General features: G+C 35.9%; 1 protein-coding gene across 2 annotated transcripts in view; it reads right to left on the reverse strand.

The window, feature by feature from the left end:
- The window catches only part of LOC150078406 (WD repeat-containing protein 54-like), a 125,953-nt gene that overhangs the window by 35,376 nt on the left and 78,404 nt on the right, over positions 1–12,173 (reverse strand). The window lies entirely within an intron of this gene.

Here is a 12,173-nt window from a genome sequence, read left to right on the forward strand (position 1 = left end):
ACTGGAATGTAGACCACGTAGTGTATGCCAACATGCTGCATGGGTTAAGAGGAAAGCGTTTACCACTAGGTATGATAGAGTATAAAAATGGTGAGTTGAAGCGACCTCATGTGGTATAATGTAGAATGAATAAGAAGTAGAAGTATGATTGGGTGAGAATGAAAATTAAACAAATGTAGCATGCCTCCCAGGATATTGTAGCAAAATTAACTGGCAAAGTAGTGTAATAGTCTTACAGATGCTGAACTTTGTGTAAGGCGAAAACAGCAATTATAGTATAAAAATAGAATCTTGATATTGCCTTTGAAACCTAATCAAGCACAAGAAGGAAAGATATACAGAGTATTAGGAAAGTGGATAGATATATGAGTAAGAGTGACAAAGGTTGTGCTTGGGCAGTTTGGGATTGCAATTCCTGTGTTCCTATAGTAAGTAAAACTATGAACATATGTTCAGGGTCCTACTATAGGAAATCGGTGCCACCAAAAATCCTGACAGCCAGATTCCCGACGGCCAAAATCCCGACTGTATTTAAAAAAACAAAGTTAGTCTATATCTCAAACTGTTTATGCAATAAAAAATGTTTTTCATGTAATCAAAACGGCCACTGAAAACATCAAAATTTTATTTGATCACATGGAACATGTACATTGCAGTTATGCAAACTGTATTATGTCATATTAATGAACACACGCACACACCTCACAAAAACCACATTACTGATAATAATCACAGTTTAATGATATCAAAACCACAGATTAAAATTTGCAAAAAATCATACAAATTATAATCAAATGTTTATAAGTATTTTAATAATAAGAAGAAAATGGGATATTTTTTGGGGGGGGATTTTTTCCCTGTTACTTCTTTCAAAATATTCTGCTTTGACAAGTACATTAGGGTCATGCCTAATGTACTTGTCAAAGAAATTCCTTAGATGCAGAGGAAGCAATATTTGTAGTGTGCTTTGCTGTTGTTGTTGTTATTTGGTTTTTAGGAGCATTAGCAACTAAGGCCATATTGCTCCGGGATATGCGGTGGTCATTCCCTGAATGACCTTTCCGCATCCTCCGTATTTGGTGGTGACGGGCTCGAACCCCGGTCTAATCAAGAAGCGTATGCTACGCACTGCTGCTCCTTCCCACCTGGCTACGGAGGCGCCAGTGTGCTTTGCCAAGAGAGAGATTAGAACTCAGGGTAATCCACTAAAGAGATATATCATTTTGCCTAGAAATAGGAGTATCACCAAAGATAAGCATAGGAACAGAAGAATCCTTTTAATGTTTTATTAAAACAGTCTTGTTTTAATAAAATAAGACTGTTTTAGATGGATTGAAATCAACTAAGTTGTCTTTGCCCCACTGGAGAATTACCTCATCTCCAGTGGGGCAATGGCTGTCCCGATTAACCAGGTGGCCCAAATAACCGGAATCCACTGTGTGTGTAAAATTGCAAAATCTCTTATTTATATTAATTTGCATCAACACAATATTATCACAGGCACGTATGAACTGATACACTTATAGTGGAAGGAAATTCTATAGGTGGTGGAAGGTATCTCATTAGCTGCCCTCCCTTTTCACATTCTGTATACCTTTCCACCCATAAAATTTGTGGAACCAATTCCTTATATAAGCAGTGCATTTCTTAGACTACAGTTTAGTGATGACAAGGGATGGAAGTAGTGAAGCAGTTTTTGGTAAAGAAAGCAATCACAATTATTAAGCACCCTTTCTAATTTGCCTGATTTGCCACCAGTGGACTATTTTCCGTTCCAAAAAATTAATAGGGTGCTGAAAGGACAATGTTTTGATGACATTAAGGCCATCCAGGAGGGAGTGACGTGGCAGCTGAAGGGCATTACTTCAGAGCAGTATCAATGGTGCTTCCAGGATTTAATTAATTGTTCTGAGCATTATGTACAGTCATAGGGAGATCACTTTGAAAAGGTGTAATCATTTCCAGACCTTAGCACTGTTATTTTCTTTTTTCGAATTTTGTCTCATTATTTAATTGGCAGATTGTTTATATTAAGACACCATTATATATTTATGTGGGTTGTAGAAACATATCAGCTTATATCAATACTTATATCATTTGCAACCACAATATCAACACTAAACTGTTAACCATTCTTTCTGAATCCTAGCATCAGTTTTTAGTACTGATGTAAGTGTAACTTCAGCCGGTTGACTGAAGTTAGACTGACATGGGGGCAATGATCAATGAAGGTATTCAGGATCATTTAGATAGAAATGGAATTCTGAAGGATACACAGCATGGTTTTGTAAAGGGAAAATCATGTTTAATAAACCTGGTTAGATATTTTGACAGGGTCACTCATGAGCTGGATTTAGGGAATAATTTTAACATTGTTTATTTAGATTTCAGCAAAGCATTCGATTCAGTCCCACATGAGTGGTTACTTTATAAGCTGGAACAGGTTGGAATCACAGGGAAAATCCTTATATAGATAGCAGGATGGCTTCAGAGAAGGAGGCAGAAGGTTGTGATAAATGGTTATTCCTTAGATTAATGTAAGAAGTGGGGTTCCCCAAGAATCAGTATTGGGACCACTGTTGTTCTTAATTTTCTTAAATAACATCGATGAAGGGATAGAGGACGTGATGGCCATTACTAATATTAATACTAATGTCCCGAGAGCAAGTCCTTCCCCTTCTTTCTCAGTTCTACTTAAGATTTGATGATAGGATTTGGAAAGACTTCTAGAACTCCAGCTAACAATTTAGCACTGATGTTATGCTTGTAAATTATTAGTATCAATAAAAACTAATTTGTTTTTCCAATCTATGTAGTATAAGAGAGTGTCTTAATATATTTTTATATATACCGATATTAACCATATATCCTCATTTCCTAATTATACTGGAAATTTTTTTCTTACACTCAGTGCTTTGCTGCTCATTTGGACTCTACAGTTTTCACAATTCCACAAGAAATTGGTAACTGAGGCTATCTGATGAAGGCCAGTAAGACTCAAAATAGCTGTAATAGCCGTGCCTTTGAGTTTTAAATGAATAATGGATTTGGCTCTTTCAATTATTCAATTAAAAATGACATTAGTAATTTTAGTTGACTTAGTATTAGTAGTGGCAACATGATGGAAGGGTGCAAAGCTTATAAAGCACCCACAAAGAAAAAAAAAAAAAATCCCCATTTCTTCCAATAATTTCTCCACCACCACAACAACAGATGCAAGTTTATTTCAACAATTGATTATTCTCTGGTTGAATGCAAATTTCTGTACATCTATTCTGCAGCAATCTTTTTCTAATTTAAATTTAGTCCTCTTATTAGATGCCATCAGCATTTAGTTTGCTAAGTGACTGGTGAAAACTGGTTGTACAAATGTTAGAAAATATTACTGTAGGTGGCATCTGAAGCTATTCCCCCCCCACCTCCCTCCATGCAGTGCTGGGCAAACAAAGTCCACCACTCAGTGCACCAATCCCAACTGTGGAAGCTTCCCTGCCATAAGCTGCCCTGGTATTACACCATTCCAGTGGAGAAGCATCGCTGCCCCATTCAAAGTGACTAACACTGCCCAGACTTGAGTTTTGATTTGTGGATAATATGTATCTAAAGTGAGTAGAAGCCCAAGATATTTGTTCCCTGTCACTATGGGGAACAAATGTCTTGGGCTTCTAACATATGTTATTTTTAGTTTACCAATAACTAATGGTGGTCAGCTACACACAAACATAGTTTCACACACAAACATGCCATTAAACAAAAGTTTTTTTTTGCATGGGTGTAAGTGCATATTTTCTTTTCTTTCTTTTTTTGTGGTGTTTTTTTTGTTAGCTTACCAATAAATGATATTTTTCAGTCTTTAGTTGTTTGGAGGTCAACTGTTTGTAAGTACAGTATGTGCTGATTAATGTGATCATGGTTATTAGAATCAGCTACTTTATAGAATCAAATTTCAAAAAACCAATTCAAATCATTAAAATGAATTACACTTTCTTTGTTTATTAGAATCATATGTTTGATTATAAAATTCAATTTTGAATGCCATTGTGATATTTTTATAAAGTGCATTTTTGTAGGTCATAAATTTAAACAACTGTAAAACAATAAAACAATTTGCAGTTTCCAGTTGGGTTTTTTTGTTTGTAAAATCTATTATAAATGGGCAGTAAAGCTTATCTTATCGCACTTGCAATAATACTAATACCTGGAATTCTGTGGGTTTTTACATTATTAGGGTAAAAAGGACATAAGTTCAAATTAAGAAAGGACAGATGTAGAATAGATGTGCGGAAATTTGCCTTTAGCCAGCGGGTGGTTAATTGCTGGAACAAACTTCCAGCTGTCGTTGTGGAAGTTGATAGGTTAAATAAATTTAAGGAGGAACTGGACAGGCATTTGGAGGGAATGGTGTGATTTTTTTTTTTTTTTTGGCTGATGCTGCATAAGCTCCTACACTTGCTTTCTTGCATCATGTGCCACTACTACTACTACTACTATAATCTGTTCCTCACATCCAGGTTCCAAGGCTGGCAAAGTTGAAACGTTCTCCACAGTCGTAACTGAGGTCCTCATATTCTTGATACACTTATAGTATATGTTCCTTTGCTTCCGTACTTCCGCAAATTCTAATGTGGAATTAACTGTGATACCAACATGAAGGTTGATGTAAGAACTGATTTTATAGAAGTACAAAAGAAATTGTTCAACTTGGACAGCAGATAAATGTAAACATCAATACAGAATTTTAAGAAGATTCAATCACATGAAAATTGGGAAGAACTTTATGATTCTGCTTGGAACATTGACAACAATGACAATTTATGTGAAAATATGAATACAAACAATGAATAGGATGTTGAAGAAATTAAAATTCCGATAGAAGAAAGTTTAAATACTGTTTTAGGACTTAAAATTTATTTTGAAATTTATGTGACAGTAAAATGTTACAGTTCAGTGTTCTCCCCAGAAAATTTTGCCAACTGGGTGGCATTATGAAGTAGCCGGGCGGGGAAGTATAATACTTTGCAATATTATAAAATTTTCTGTCACATTTATAAATAAAATTTTATTTATAAATGTGACTTAAACGATCCAGAGCAAAAATCAGTTGCATAATTTAACACTATATGCTCCTGTCGCATTGACCTCGATTGCATAGTATGTTCGAATTAATATTGATCGAACTCAGTGAGCAGTTATCATACGGTACCGCGAGAATTGCTTAAATTTTAGTCTGGTGGTCAGTTAAATTCACAAGGCGGTGTGCGCCCATTCGATAGGTCTTGGGGAGAACACTGCAATTATTAAATGATTTTAGAAAAGGAAATACAAAAAAAAAATCATCCAGACAAACTGTTATATGAATATTTCAAAAAATAAAAATATATATTTTATATTATTTGTTTAATTTTAAGATTAAACAAAGATTAATAAAAGATTAATGCAAAAAAATTTATGGTTTCAAATAAAATGTTTTAAAAGTATGGCTTATTTCTATTGCCCTATTAAAAATTTTTGTTATATCATGATATATCTAACTTTATATATTTCTGCAAAGCAACCACCTCCTATAAAAAACAAAAATATGTGAAACTGAAGGTGGTTGTATTAGAGGTTTCACTGTAGGTATTTTGCATCTACATTCACACGTGAGGATTTCTTTAGGGAAATGGATGCCAAAAGTTATTAAGCTCTAACAGGGAGCCAAATGATTTTGTAATAAATAGAAGAAAATGAAAGAAAGATTTTTGAAGTTAAATATAAAAAAGGCACTTGGGATCGTGGGTCTATCCAGTTATATTAAAGTAGCAACGAAGGAGGTAAACAAACCCTTAGCCATAATTATGCGAGCATCTTTGGATTTAGGGGAGGTCCCTGTGGACTAGAGATGTGCAAATATATCTCCAGTTCATAAAGAGAGATCAAACGGTGACATGAGTAATTACAGGCCTCTTAGCTGAACTTCTGGTTCAACGAAAATAATGGAGTCACTGGTTAAAGAAGTGATGCAAGACCATCTAGACAGGAGTGCAGTTATACTTCAGTCACAGCATGGGTTTATTAAGGGGAGATCTTCTCTAACCAATTTGATTGGTGATTGTGATGCAGTGACAAACTGGATGTAAAAAATAAATTTGATATCATATACTTGGATTTTATTAAAGCTTTTGATACTGTTACACATAAGACTGTTACACATAAGATCTTCTTTGGTCCTTAGCTGGTGGCTGGAGGAGGCAGTTGGCCACGCAACCAGTACGCTGCTGTAGGTGCCGCAGGGTTTCGGACTTACTCTGATGTTCTTCCATGCTTTATGATCCATGGCGTCAGTCCTAGCCTGATTAAGGTTGAGATGTCGGCTCTTCAGGTCATTTTGCACTTGCTTGGCCCACGTTTTCCTAGGCGCAGTCCGTTGAGTGCTCCATTGGGTGGGTCGTTGTCTCCAAAGGAGCGTGGATGGTATTCTATTCATGCCCATTCTACATACGTGGCCAAACCATCTAAGCCTTCGCTTCTGGATTTGGTCGGCGATGGTTGGTTGCTGTTGGCATCTGGCGCGGATGGTATCGTTAGTGATGCGGTCGCGAAGTGAGATGCCCAGGATCTGCCGCAGTCATCACATTTGGAATACCTCAAGTTTGTTTAAATCTAGCTTGAGACAAATCCATGTTTCCGATACGTAAAGGAGAATGGGCAGGATCAAAGTCCAGAAGAGTCGGGTTTTAGTCTTTGAGGAAATGTTGGTCCTGCTGTACAAATTAGATCAGTGGCATTAAGGCCAAGTTATTGCTATGGATAAAGGGATGGTTGAGTGGGAGAAGACAGTTGTTAATCGACACTGCTCTTCATGGATTAATAGTTATTAGTGCAGTCTCCCTCAGGATTCACTGCTGGCCCGTTGTTTTCTGTATTGATGGAGGTATATCAGGCTTAATTCTAAGTTTGCAAATGATACTAAGGTTGGCAGGGTGGTTAATGACAGTAATCAGGATATGCTACTGCAACAAGGTCTAGAAATATTAGGCAGATGGACTGAAAAATGACAACTTAGGTTTAACATTGACAAGTGCAAGGTCTGCATATGGGTAATCCCAGATTAATATATCAACTGTGTGGTACTATACTCAGGATAGTAGAAAGTGAAAAGGACTTGGGGGAGGGGGGGGGCAGTTGTGCAGTCAGATAAGTTCTCTGAGCAGTGCGACATGCCAGGATAACTCATGCAGTTTTGTTAATGATCCATAGGAATTTTGCTAGCAGGAATAAGGAGCTGATTATCCCATTTCATAAGGCCATGTCTTGAGTACTGTATACAGGTATGGGGCCTCATTTTAGGAAGGATATAGAGGTCTTTAGGTTTCATTTTAGGAAGGACAGAGTTGCTGGAATGGGTACAGAGAAGGGCAATGAGACTGGTGAGGGGAACAAAGGGGCGTTCTTACCTAGAAAGCCTCCAGTTCTGCAAATTGCAGCATCTGGAGACTAGGCACTTGTGAGGTGATCTGGTTGAAGTGTTTAAGGCTTTGAATGGCATTTAGAAAAATAGTGCTGATGAGATTCTTCCTCTTGCTTAGACAATGTACATGAGGGGACATAAATTCAAATTGAGGAAGGATGGTTGCAGAATAGATATGTGGAATAGATATCAATCACCATTTGCCTTCAGCAAATGGTGATTGATTCCTGGAAAAAATTCCATCCATTCTTGTGGAAGAAGAGTTGAATAAATTCAAGTAAGAACGAGATGCTATTGGTCAGGACTGATGGGTGAAATTAAATTTTTTTTTTTTGGCTGATGGATGGCATATAATCTTAAGCAATCCACAGCTTTGGGTTGGCTGGGGTAATGTTCATGGGCACAGTTATACACATTGTGAGATCAAGTTGGTATGCTGTCAGAAAATATGTTACGGGAGGAGGAGGAGGAACTTTTATAGGCTTTTTTTCACTCCGTGGCTCAGTTAATTGGTCTCAATGGCATGGATAGCATAGTTTCCCTCCTCCGGAACTCTGGATTCATGTCCAGCAAAACAGGGAAATCTACCAACGAACACATGCAATTTATGTACATAATACATGTGGGCAAAGATATCTCCTGATGACCCTGCTACGACAGTTTTGTTAACTTTTGATTTTTATCTGGCTTCAGGAAGCAAGACATACATGCACACATAATTTATAACCAGCTGGGACAGAAAGTTCTTACCTTTACCCCCAGAGTGACAAATCATCCTAGATGGTTTGTCACCCTGCCAGTCCCAAGCTTGGATAAGGAGTGGTATTATGCTATGGCCTAGCAAGCCATTAATGAAAAGAAAATTGCTACAGAGACAGGAATGGTGTTACAAACCCTGTTAATGGACAGAATAACTTTATTTTTAATTTTTCTGAACAAATAACAAATATGAGAAGTTGGTATGTAAGATCCTTTAGGAGACAAAAACAGCAGATAAAAATTTCAGACATTGGAACTAAATGATACAATGTAGACAGGACAGGGGGAAATAGAAAACCAGGAAAAAAACAATCTTGTACTCAGGACAAAAAGATAATAAGTATCAAGGAGTTACATTAATGTTAAATAAAATAGCAGAACAATCACTTGTTGACAAGGCTAGTCTGCATCAACGTTATTTTTTTCTTCTTGTTGTCAGGTTTGGGTCCCTATTGATGTTCACTTTTCATTTATCAGTGGAGTGTGGTTTTGCATATGTCCATCCTGGCAGTGTAGTTTTGATCTGCTTTTGTGTAGGTTAACTGCATTGTTTCTTGTCCATTATATTATATCCTGTATCCTCTGGAAAGCATCATTCCTAGTAGCATGGTGGCCAGAAACAACAGACATTGGAACAACAGAATTGCCTGCTAGCAAAAATGAGTGCACAAAATAGTACTGCACTCATTTTTGACCTTTCTTTAGAGCTCTGTATCATCAGAGTACCACTGCAAAGTTGAACCAACATTCTAGTGCCCCTCTATGTAAGGTACGACACATCCTGCAGTTCACGTGTGTAGATATATAGGGATCCGTTTGCCTTCCTGAAAATTTTTATTGTGATGCTGCTACATCTGTATCAGCATTACAACAAAAATTAATGACAAGCATTTTCACTGTTCATATCTTGGAGTTGATATTAAATGCTATTGTATTAGTATTCTATACATTTTTGTATAGGTTAGTAATATTGATGTAGAAATGATTTATACTAATTTTAGTTTGACTGATGAACCATTTAACCCCGGGGGCCCACATCTGGTGAGTATGGGCTTGGCACAACCAGGGAGCTGAGCTGGATATCATCATTCTTCTCTTTCTTGGTGATTCCCTTCTAATTTTGACACACACACTCACACACACATCTCTCTCTCTCTCTCTCTCTCTCTCTCTCTCTCTCTCTCTCTCTCTCTCTCTCTCTCTCTCTCTCTCTCTCTCTCGAACTGTTTTTTTTTTTTTTCCTGGTGCAGCATAAGCCTCAGGCTTCCTTGCATCATATGGATATTAATAATAATAATAATAATAATAAAAATATGTTCCCCTTCCATGAAATCTTCAGTCATGTACAGTACCTAAACCATAAAGAAATTTTCAGAATCTTCTCTTCATTCCTATATCTAAACTTTCTAAACTTTTTACCATTCAGTATCTCAATTGCATATATTGTATTCTCAAAGGGAAGCAGAAGTAAAATTAGGAGTGTCTCTATCATGCTAATGATTTTGCTGAAAGACTACACAGAGTTAAAGGCAGCAGATGGATGGCTGACAAGATGAAAGGAGAGGGTATGTTTACAAAAAACTTCACAAAGAAAAACAAGATTCCGATGGGTCTGCAGCTAACAACTAGTTGAAAAATTCTTGGCAAACTGTTATGCACTTGTAATCCTCAAGACGTTTTTAATATAGATGAAATGCTGTTGTATGACAAGGTTACCCCTGAACAAATTTATAATTTTTAAAAATGCCTCTGCATCTGTAGGAAAGAAGGTCAAAGGCAGGATTATGGTTCTTTTAACATGCAACATAATGGAAATGATGCAGATGAAGCCGTTATGGACAAGAATAAATCACCTAGATATTTTAAAGGGGCAAAACAGCTAACTGTTGAATATGCCAATAATGACATCGCTTAGACAAGTTCTTTATTTGAAGATTATCTTCAAAAAAAGAAAAAAAAAAAAAAAGATAATCTTAAATTTCTTACCCAATTGCATTGGTTTTGGCTGTTGTCCAAAATCAGTTTGATACCGTTTATAGATCAGATATGAGGCAACAAATCATCCAATCTATAGACGATGGTTTGGGAATATCATCTGATACTGCAAAGCAGTTAACTGTTCTAGATGCACTTTATGACAATGAGTGCCTGGAATGAGGTTTTTGAAAGCTGCATTAGCATTTGTTTAAAAAAAAAAAAAATTGGATTAGTTATTCATGATGGTCAACTAAGTCATGATACTGATCATGCTGAAAAGTCTGTAGACACAGGTGAATGGGAGTTTAATGACTGGGTGGACACCGATGATGATCTACAAGTTACAACTTTAACAGATGAAGAAATTACCCAGTCTGTTACTGATAATTTTGCCAAGTAGGAGGAAGATGAATTCCAGTTACAAAACTGGCAAACTCAAAGCTATAGCCATCCCTGAAGAGTGCATTGGAAGAAACTGATGCAAGTGACTGTGAATATAGACTATTATACAATATTGAAAAAATCTATAAATACACTATAGAATCTATATTCGTAGTGATAATTCAAAGCAATCTTTATAATTTAAAAAAATTAAATTATAATTATATTACAGAGTGTCATGGTTAGTTAGTAGGTATATTAATTAAGCTATTTTTGTAAGAATAAATTTATTTTAATTTTGCTAACCTTTGGATAATATTCTTCTGATTTTCACATATCACTTAATTTTGTTAATTGGTAAGGTAATAAAGTGTAAATTTGTACTTTATATCTTTATTCTTCTAGCTTGTGGATAATATTCCTCCAATTTTTGCACATTAAAATCACTTTTAATATAAACAAAATTCAATTTATAAACATGATCATATTAACCGGCACTTACTGTATATAGTTTTTTTTTTTTAAACTCTGAAGTAGTGGCACTCAAAATGAAGCAAAAATGTTAGTGGGTCACCTGACAGGTAGCAAACTCTTTAATTTCTGATTTTTTTTTTTTTTATATATTCAATTTAAATAATACCAATATTTCATCTTTCTTAAAATACACTGTAGTACTTACTGTACTGCAGTCTATTTAAAGTTTTATACAAAACTAAAAATTTTAAAACATCACAACTATATGCATTTCACATGACAAGCAAAATTCATTTCACCTTTAATCTTTGTTTCTTTAAAGTGCAGTAAGATTTAACTTTTCTTGCTAAACAGAGTACAAAAATCCTTCTAGATTTTTTTACCATTTTTTCCCCCCTAGTCTTTTATAAATAATTTTATTGATGCAAACACACACGATTTACCTCTCAAGAAGCATATAACTCAACACGAGCTGCAAGCATACTGGATTAGCATCCATGGCAGTGGGTTGCAAGCATCAGACAGTATGTTTTAAAGAGGGGAAGTGGGGGGGACATCAGTTAATTGACAAGTCAGTTAAGCTGAGGTAATTTAAGAGGGCTTCTATTGTATAACTAATTTAGTTTACTAAACTATACTAAATAGAGATTCCAAAATTCTCCACACCTAGAATGATAATTTTACTAAACTAACTAGATTAATGTTTCTAAATCCACTTTGGGATCGTATTATCTGGCAAACAAAGAAACAAATATAATAATCAACTTTTATAATGACTACACCTATGCCAGACTGGGAACCAGAACTCCCTGGCTCAAGTTGCTGTTATTGTTGTTGATTATTTGGCGCATCAGCAATTTAGATCATATTGTTACACTGTGTATTATGTTTGCAGAAAATGGATGTTCATGGATTGATTTGCTGTTGTACTTGCTGAAAAACCCAGAATAATTCATAAGGATCTACTTCCTCTGCCCGAGATCAGCTAACTACAGCCCCGACTGAAAAGACCTTTAGAAATTCATCCAATCATCCACAGGATTTGAACCCAGATCTCTCTAAATGAATGACTAGTAGCAAAACCATTATACTGTCACAGACCTGGCTCAAGTGACTCAGAGTTATCTTTTCA

This window comes from Mastigoproctus giganteus, chromosome 11, assembly GCF_048544385.1.
Source record: "Mastigoproctus giganteus isolate SK-2022 chromosome 11, ASM4854438v1, whole genome shotgun sequence".
Lineage (NCBI taxonomy): Eukaryota > Metazoa > Arthropoda > Arachnida > Uropygi > Thelyphonidae > Mastigoproctus > Mastigoproctus giganteus.